This window comes from Sebastes fasciatus, chromosome 5 (assembly GCF_043250625.1).
Source record: "Sebastes fasciatus isolate fSebFas1 chromosome 5, fSebFas1.pri, whole genome shotgun sequence".
NCBI lineage: Eukaryota > Metazoa > Chordata > Actinopteri > Perciformes > Sebastidae > Sebastes > Sebastes fasciatus.
Window position 1 is genome coordinate 20,918,246 of NC_133799.1, and position 10,198 is coordinate 20,928,443.

Genomic DNA, 10,198 nt, shown 5'->3' on the forward strand with positions numbered 1-10,198 from the left:
CACGTGTACAAAGATTAAACTTTGCTCTGTATACAAGCACAATGTCACAGGAGCTAGACTAAATGGATGTCCTCTATTAGGTTTAGACAGATGCTGTATAACTGGGGACACTGTGGTGTTTGTATACTAACCAGTAGCCTGTCAAATGCATTGATGCATAGCTGTGTGTAGGTCTGCATGAGAGTTAACATTTTAGTACAGATCTTCATGTTTTCTCAGACTTACGGTACAAACTGATCCATAGTTACTGCTCATTTGTTCAAGGCAGAAGTCGAGACGTTGGTATGACTAGAGATTTTGTATTTTTAAGAGTCATGCTAGGATGCTGTGATGAGATTTTGTGAGATTTATCTCTTTGAAAGTAGAAGTATTTCTGTATTCCTTGCTTGTTAGTAAACCGCTTGATTTCTCAAAGAAAAAAAAAACACAAGATTTCTTAACTTTGCTTTTTGTTGATCCAAATCTATCGAGCCTTGAGGGACCAAATTATAAAAAAAAGTGTTATTTTAGGGTTGTTTTCCAATCTGTGAATAAATGAATGAAGCCAAAGCGTTTCTAACTCGCTTTATTTCAAGGGGATGGTTGTTAATAGTCGAGGCGTGGGAACGGATCGCAGATAAGATTCCCTCTCATGAATCTCATTTCATTTTTCTCTGTTGCTCAGGCTCCTATTGATTTCTTGCCTCTCCTTATCGCCTCCTTCAAATTAATTGGAGAGAAAATCCAGCCGGTGATCTACAAAGGGAACATCTCAAATGTCTGCCTTCTCCTTCGCACCTTATAATCTATCCCACAATCCTATAGCCTTGAACTGCGGCGCCAAAGTTTAGAAGAAAACTAAAAGGGACATACTATGAGAAGGTGAAGCAAACTGCAGTATTAGTGGATGAGATGGAGACTGCAAGTCATGAATACACAGTGGGCATGCATTACAATCATATTCTTGCTACCAAAATATTGAAGCGTTATTAATCACAATTGTCACTGAATGATCATTAAATATATAAATTAGGGCTATCAATCGATTCAAATATTTAATCGTGATTAATTGCACATTTTTTATCTGTTCAAAATGTACATTAAAGGGAAATTTGTCAAGTATTTAATACTCTTATCAACATGGGAGTGGGTGAATATGCTGCTTTATGCAAATTTATGTATATATGTATTACTGGAAATCAATTACCAACACAAAACTAAGACAAATATTGTCCAGAAACCCTCACAGTTACTGCATTTAGCATAAAAAATATGCTCAAATCATAACATGGCAAACTCAAGCCCAACAGGCAACAACAGCTGTCAGTGTGTCAGTGTGCTGACTTGATGACTTGCCTCAAAACTGCATGTGATTATCATAAAGTGGGCATGTCTGTAAAGGGGAGACTCGTGGGTACCAATAGAACCTATTCTCATTCACATATCTTGAGGTCAGAGGTCAAGAGACCCCTTTGAAAATGGCCATGACAGTTTTTACTCGTCAAAACTTTGGAGCTTTATTTAGCCTCCTTGACATGGTTGGTACTGATGGATTCATTAGGTTTTCTAGTTTCATATGATTCCAGGATCTTCACTCTAGCTTTAAAACTGATGACTGATGCTACGACCTAAAAATTGCAAGTTGCGTTAAAGAAATTAGTGGCGTCACAACCAATTTGCGTTAACGAGTTATTATGGTGTTAACTTTGACAGCCCTAATATAAATAACAACAAAACAACCAGACAATGCAATAAGACGAAGGCTTACACAAACATTCAGTAGACTGCAGTCTGTTTTTGTCTCTGCCTCCAGCTCCTCCATCATTTCATGTCATTTATTCATTTGGAAAAACCCAATTTTCATAACAGCAAATGTATCGTCGTCTATGAAATCCCTGTCAGTCTTCTGATTTAATACACATCACTTTGGTCTTCATATAGACGGACTGCAGGCTGAACGAGCTGCATTGATTCAGTAGAGGGTGGGGGACTCACCCTGCCTCTCCTCTCTGCTTGTTTCACTCTTTTGCATCATCCTCCATCACTCTTTATTGTCCGTCAGCCAATCGCTGAGCTCGACACCTCAGCAGTCGGCCAATGCTGACTCTGCAGAGGGGGTTCCTTCGGTATGTGTGGGGTACGTCAACGTCTGTGCGGTGTGGAGAATCCACTGTAACCTCCTTTGAGACTGTTCACATATCCAGTGTGAATGAAAGCCCCCGTGCTGTGTGCGCTGTGCTTGATGGGAACTCGGAAGCAACGGGGGCCCAATAGCAAATTAGGCTCCAACACAGCGACATACAAAGATTCAGCTACGTTCAAAATCCCATTGACATTTGTAATAACGGAAATCTAACTATAAAGCGAGGAAAGTGTATGTGGGTGTGTCCTTCGCATATCTCGAGAATCGTTCATCCGATCTACTTCACACTTGGTAGGTGTATTACTGGGAACCCAAGGACGTGCAGTGTCGAAGGTGGTGCAACTACAACATATTCAATATTAGAAACAGTTGAATAAACAGGAGATAGCGCTCTGTGCAGCAGCAGGGGCGGGCGGGGCTTTAGGGCTCAAGCATGTCGTCCGCAGCAAGCCTTTACAGGCTGCGGCTCTTTGACTGCAGTTCACTTTTGCTGCTGGATGCTGAATATACTAACGTTACAACCAAACTATTCTTCATTCTAAACTATTCTTAAATATGGACTAAACCAAGTTACGATAACCAAAGTACCCATACTGTCACGCTAGCAATTTTTAGTGGGAGCTGACAAATTAGTTGTTGTTAAACTGTGTAAAAGTCACAAAGGTTTCAACTTCTAACAGTCGGTGCCGTAGTGGATGCCAGTTTGTCTTACAATATGGATGGTAAGAGAGAGAGACTAATGAAAGAAATGCTAAATGACTATGAGTTACAGAAGCTATAGTGGAACGGAGGCGAGCCCTGATGTGATGTCGTGACTTGTGTGTAGAGGATCCTTCCCTTCCACTTCTGATTCTGCATTCCCACTTTGTAACTGCATCGCTGGTTTTTCATGTTAGCATGAAAACTGATCCTTAGCCACAGGGGGAGTCTTGCAGAGAGTGAATACAGATGTTACGAGATGCTTCAGCTGTCATGGTTTGTTACAGCTTGGTGCACTTACATCACTCCACTAGGTACAGTAAACACTAACTTATTCAGTCCATTCACAAACTGTGGCTCATACCGTCTAGAACCACAAATAGTGATGGTGATGATGGTGTTCCCTGTTTTGTGGCCTTGCGTCACACGCCCGCCCGCACATTGCACATTTAAGGTCTACCTCTCACACATGAATGAACACATATTTGCAATCCCCTCCTGCTCTGCCTCCAACATAACACGACTGCATTCAGGGATGTTTCTGAAAGGAAAACCCTCTCCCTCCCTCCCCTCCCCTCCCCTCCCCTCCCCTCCTCTTCACCACCTGCTCCTCCGTTCCCCCTCCACCCACGCATTCCCCCTCCTCTCCCTCGCCAGATTTCCTTTTAACAGAGCAGCTCCAGGCAGCGTTTCGAATGTGCGAGAGATGCCGATGACTCACCGGGTTCCTCTCTGCTCACGATTCTATTTCTCACTTATTATGTGCGGCTAAATAAATGTGATGCCAAAAGCTGATAAGTGTGAAATAATGTTGACTGAGCAGACCTCGGCTGTGTGTTAGACAGCCATAAAGGGTTTTACTACTACACTGTTGTTTTGTGAATCGCACAGGGAAATAGTGCAGAGCCAAATTATTGTACTTATGATGCATAAAATAGGCAGTTCAGGTTCATTTAAAGAACAATGGAATAGATATGTGGTGTCTGTGCCTGCGGATATGACCATAGATGATGAGAGAAGGAGGATTTTTCATTCTTTTCCAGACAAATTGAGGACGAGGAGACTCTATTAAAGCGTCTAAGCTTGTCCAGCTAAATGAGTCATAGAGAAAATGAGGGAAAGAAAGAAAATTAAGACAGTGAGAGAAGGAAAGACAAGAAGAAGAGCAAGACAGATGAATTTGCCAATCAGAAGAAAAAAGACAGCGAAGAAAGTAAAGAGGAAAAGAGAGCAGGAGAAAACCCTAGAAAGCTGATTATGCAGCATCTCCTTCCCACGCAGTCTGCCCACGCTCCCTCTCTCCTCCTCCTCCTCCTCCTCCTCTTCGTTCAGGATTCTGCTCCATCCCTCCCTCCCTTTCCCTCCTCAGCTGCGTCATCCAGCTCTTCACTGTGAGCGCCCCCATCATCCTCCTCCTCCTCCTCCTCCTCCTCCTCTTCCTCCCACCTCTCAAGGGACGGAGCAGAACTCTCCTCTGCTTCGATTTGTTATTACAAGCAGACTGAAGCTTTTGGGCTATTTGTTACACTTCATGATGGGTTGAAGGACGAAGACACACCCAGACACATGCATGACATTATTCCACACGCTGGAGAGTTATCATGTAGCTATGGAGCAGCCTGTAAAATCCCTTTGACCCTCGGAGACCCACAGTTTTTGAGCTACATATCATATGAAACTAAAAAACCTATAAGGAACCTATTGGTACCAACCGTGTCATGCTAACTTGTCAGGAAGGAGGATAAATAACGCTCTGAAGTTGGGCTAAAATTTAGAGAGGAAAAACTGGCAAGATATGTGAATGAAAATGGGTTCTATGGGGTACCCACGAGTCTCCCCTTTACAGACATGCCCACTTTATGATCATCACATGCCGTTTTTTGAATGCAGTATAAATGTGTTCTTTTCGCCTATTCTAAAAATGGTGTATCTGAATATTTCTGCATACTGGGGTCCCTAAACAGTCTTGAATTACATAACATTGGGTATCACTGTAAAGCTGAGACTCTTGTGGATCCAATGAGCCCAACTTCATGTGTGATGATGTTAGTCCCCATAGTAACCATTTCATTGTAGTGAGACCATTTTTTTAAACTTGATGTTATTGTATAAAATGACCTGTGGTGACCTCTAGGATAATCACAGCCTCATGAAACTTTACAACCACAAACTACAGACCTAGAGGATTCAGAGGGTGGATGACTTTTCTATGTAGATTGACAATAAGGTGGTTTCTGAGCAGTTTCCAGAACAGAAGTGCTCGCCATCTTATCGCCGAAAAATGCAATTCTTGCACAAATTTCCAAATGTCAAAAGTTTTCGATACCAAATCACAGCATGGCTTTTTCTATGGTGTTTGTCAAGGTCTTGGTGTCTTAATGTGGTATTTTGGAGGGGTTATTGATCATTTTTATCAATTCTCGAGTGGTAAAAAATGGTTAAATTTAGCACCAAATCTGTGTAACAAATGGTATCAACCCAAAAATTGCTGCTAAAACTACTTCATTAATTCATTTTATTTCTGATTTATGACTAGAACAACTTGACACACAGTGCTGAGCTGCATCTCAAATTAATCTTCTGGTTCCCAGCTTTCAGATGATGTACACCACTTCTATGCAACATCTACTGCTGACCTGCTATCTCCTCCTAAAGACCCCCTGAACCTCCCTACAAAACACAAAAAGCAGGTCTATTGTGGGTCTCAGAGGTTTAACTGTAGTCGTGTGCTTCATAAAAGCTTGGTGAGAGATCCTGCTGGGGCTTTTCATCTTTGTGTTAAATATCTTTAAGAGCCAGTTTATGACAGAAATAATATGTTATGAAGCAATATGTGGACGATTTATATAAAGTAGTATGAACGTGTTTGGGGGTTTCCTTGGCGGTCCTGTGTGTGGTTACTGTGAGTACAGCTGAAGGTGGAAGCTCTTTTGTCCGGACCTCTGTCTGATCCTGCAGATAGAGAGACTCCCTTATTAACCTGTCACAGACTCCCGTGTGATCCAGTCCTCCTTAAAACGACCCGGGGAGAGACGTGGGTCGGTGCTGAGGTGAAATAAAGACGAGAGTGACTCACTACATCTTGGGACATGCAATCCAAAACATCACCACCTATGTCAACACTACCACGGGGACGTGACTGGAGGGTTATGACTCAAATTAGCCTCCTCTTCAAAAATATCAATGCTTGTCGAGGTCACACAGGGCTGGAGGAAGTGAGTGGGGTGAATAAAGTTGCTGAAGAGACTGACCAATAAGAAAACTAAAAGAGAAGATTAAAGTAGCTATAATCAATAATTTAAGAATAACAATCAGTCAAATCTGCAGCTCCCCCTCGCCTTTACGGAGCTTTATAGTGAGTTTCAGCTCATTGTCTAGCTGTTCGGCAGCAACTTTACAGTTTTGGTTCACTCTCGACGCGCTCATGGTGTTGTTATTGGGTCGCAGCAGGCAGCTGTGTTAAGTGAGAAAGCTCTAAAATACCACTGTACACTACTGCTCAGCAACAAACAGCAGACAGACACAGTTAGCAAGCCTGTTCTCATTCCCAGGGCGTCAAATACAGACGCGATGTCACGGCTGTCGGCATTCGATACCGGCTTACAAGGCACTCTTTCGTGGCGATAGGAGACACACCGGGCTTTCCATTATATACAATGGAAACCCATCTGCGGCAACAGTAAACGCTCAGAGGAAGTGCGCCGGGAGTGTGGTGACGTAGTTTAAAGAGTGACAGGGCGGGCAGGACGGTCCAACAAACTCAAGGCTTTCATCTAGGAGATCGCTGTTTGTGTCCCGTGCGTTACATGTTGTTTTTTCCTAAACCTAACAAAGTGGTTTTGTTGACAAAACCTAAGCAAGTGCTGTTGTTTAATTCACAACATTAATCACGTATACAGCGACCGAAAAGGGACGCTGACGGGGTCTGACAAAGCGTCAATATGTGACAAGGTGGGATGAGATAGTGTTGTGTTAGCAGCTATAGCTGGTGAACATAATGGAGCATTTAGCAGCTAAAGAGACAGATATTTTCCTCAGGAGACCAGAAACAGCTAAAAGAGAATGAATATTGGACTTTCATTCACAAACATGACTCCAAATGAACGATAATGTTGCTCTGTAACTACTGGATGTGGAGATCAGCAAGTGTTTGCTAAAAAGTTTGTACTACCAACTTAAGATGTGATCAATGTTGTGTTCACAACTTGTTTCCACTGCCCCCACAAGGCCAAACAAAGGTGAAACAAGACGAAAGGCTTTACAGCCATGCTAGTGGCATGCCAGTAGGGCTGTCCTCAACCAAGGAAATTCTAACACTCTTACATTTCTGTCGACTAATCGATTAGCTGATTTAATCGACAGAGCTGTAAAACTGAGTTTCTCCACAAAGAATCCCACAAAGCACCACTTTAAATCTAGTTTACCAGAGATGTGCTCATAAGTTCCTTGGAAATACGTCATTCAGCATGAAAAAAAGCTTAAAAAATGACTAATCTACTAAACAAATCTTGCCTGCTAAGACCAAAACAACCGATTAATCGACTAATCAACTGAGAGGGGGCAGCCCTAGAGGTCAGCATGCTAACAGGCTGTTGTTTAACAAGTAATGCAAATGATAACATTTGCTATTTAGCACCGACAAGTTGTCTTAAAGCCGTGACCTAATTTCATGAGGTAGACAGCCTCTGTCTGTGTACCACTTCACCTTCAGCTACAAAAGCTCTTCTTTTTTTATTTTATTTTCCAACATAACATGTTTTCATCTGAGCTGCATGACAATTAACTGACAAAGAGGTGTCTGATGATTCATGTCTAAAGCAGGGGCGTACTGCTCATGATGGGAGGCGCAGCTGTAGAGTCTTATTATTATTATAAGAAAACAGGAAATAACTTCCCATAATGGCTTTTTTGTTTTTTTTGCTGATTTAATCAGAGCTAACAAGTGTTCTTGGAAGAAAAAAGGAGTGTTAGGTGCCCCCTTCCTCTTTTTTGCCTCCCCCATCTCTTCTCACGTCGCCCGCCTCCTTCACAGTGTGCTTCTCAGCTGTGGGTTTACTGATTAGCCTGATCCATAAATAAGTAATCAAAGAGAGAGCAGCGACATTCAGCTCGCCCTTATTATCAGCCTCACACACACACACACACACACACACACACACACCTTCCTTTTACCTCCTCTTAATGTTGTATTTTATTGGAGGATAACTGAGAAACGCAACTTGAGCCAGTTTATCTCCTGCTCTGATAAATACAACAGCAGGAATAACAGAGTGATTTAGAGGGATGGAGAGTGTTTGTGTGTGTGTGTGCGTGCTGATACTGTACACATGTGTGTGTTGGTGTGTGTGTGTGTGTGTGTGCGTGCTGATACTGTACACATGTGTGTGTTGGTGTGTGTGTGTGTGTGTGTGTGTGTGTCAGAGGGACAGTGAGAAAGAGGTAAAAAAAAAAAAAAAAAAAAGGGAAGAGAGGGAAACATACAGTCAGTGCGAGTGTGACTAAACTGACTGCAGCAGAATGACTCACCCTGTTGCTATGGCAACCTAAAGACACGCTCTCCTCTATATTGTGCGATTTCAGCTGTTAGTGGCTGCTGGCAGATAAAGGTTGAGAAAATGTAAGGTGTGTTTTTCTGGTAATCACTGAGGAAAAAAGGGGGTTGCAGGGGGCAGAGTATGGGAGCACACAGAGAGAGCATAAAAAGATATTAACAACAAAAATAAAGATATAATGCTCTCCTACAACCACACCTCTCTCTCTCTCTCTCTCTCTCTCTCTCTCTCTCTCTCTCTCAGCACTGCAGTGTGAAACCCAGCAGCTCCTTCTTCTCCAGTAGTGGACTGATGTGTGTGGGTGTGTGGAGCTTGAATGTCCTTGGTGAGTAAAAGCCATGTAGGATAAAGTCTGGCCTCCCACCACACAACTAAAAACCCCTTTAGAATTCATTATGAGACAAAGTTTTGTTTGTCCCGCTTATTCATACTGTATGTTCTTCATCCTGTGACAGTTACATATCAACTACAGCTGGCAGTAAAACATGCAAATACCATATAATAAGAAAAGAGGATGGAAAAACCTCCTCTCCACCTCACCACCACCTATAGTTTCTGTCACAACTCCATTCTGTTTTAATTCTGTTTTATTCCTGTAATAATCTTGCACATGTGGAATTTGCACATTGGTTTACTACCTCATTTAATTTAATTTTTTTTATTTTATCACTTTTTTAATATATAGCATGTCATTGTACACTTTACTATTGTAGATAACATGTTATTGTTATTCTTTATTCATATTTTTTTCTAAGCTAGTTGTATTAGTCTATAACTATATTTATAGTATATTCTTTATATTGTGTATACTATAGATATTATCTCTAGTGTTGATATGGATATTGATTTTTATCAATTTTACTGTTCCTGTGCATTGTCTGGATAACCTGCTGCTGTAACACAATAATTTCCCAATTTGGGATCAATAAAGTACATCTATCTATCTATCTATCTATCTATCTATCTATCTATCTATCTATCTATCTATCTATCTATCTATCTATTTATCTATTTATCTATCAGAGTCAGAATTAAACATACAGAAGCAGTGTTCAGTTTTTATGCACCAAATATCTGGAACAAGCTCCCAGAAAACTGCAGGACCAACTCCAACGCTTAGTTCTTTTAAATCAAAGCTTTCTTGTTTGCTGCTGCTGCCTTTTATTAAACCAAATAATTATCTTATACTGCACTATAACTTTTACTTGTGTGTTATACTCTATTCTAGCTTCTATTCTAACTTTTATTTTTAACTTGTTTTTATTTTCCAATCTTTAACGTTTTTATGTTTTTATGACTGTTTTAATTATGTCTTAATGTTCTTTTGCACTTTGTCACAATGTTCTTGAATGTTTATGTAAAGCACTTTGAATTGCCCTGTTGCTGAAATGTGCTATACAAATAAAGCTGCCTTGCCTTGCCTAACTATCTATCTATCTATCTATCTATCTATCTATCTATCTATCTATCTATCTATCTATCTATCTATCTATCTATCTATCTTCTATCTATCTATCTATCTATCTATCTATCTATCTAATCATATCATATCATATATATATATACTGTATATGAGCCACGATACAACTAATGCAGTGAGTTTTCACATCAGTCCCCTGGAAATAACTACCTGTAAACCCTGATTTGTGTAACTCTCGCGAGATGTTAAGGTAAGTATAGGTCGTTTTGTAGCGAGTCTCGCGATAGTTTATTTTGGCGAGTTTTTGCAACTTTCCCAATTAGTGGATTACCTTCTAGACACGACCGCTTCATCTCTGTCTTCCGGTGCTGCTGCAGCTGCTGCAGGTGTTCCTGCTCTCCCTGG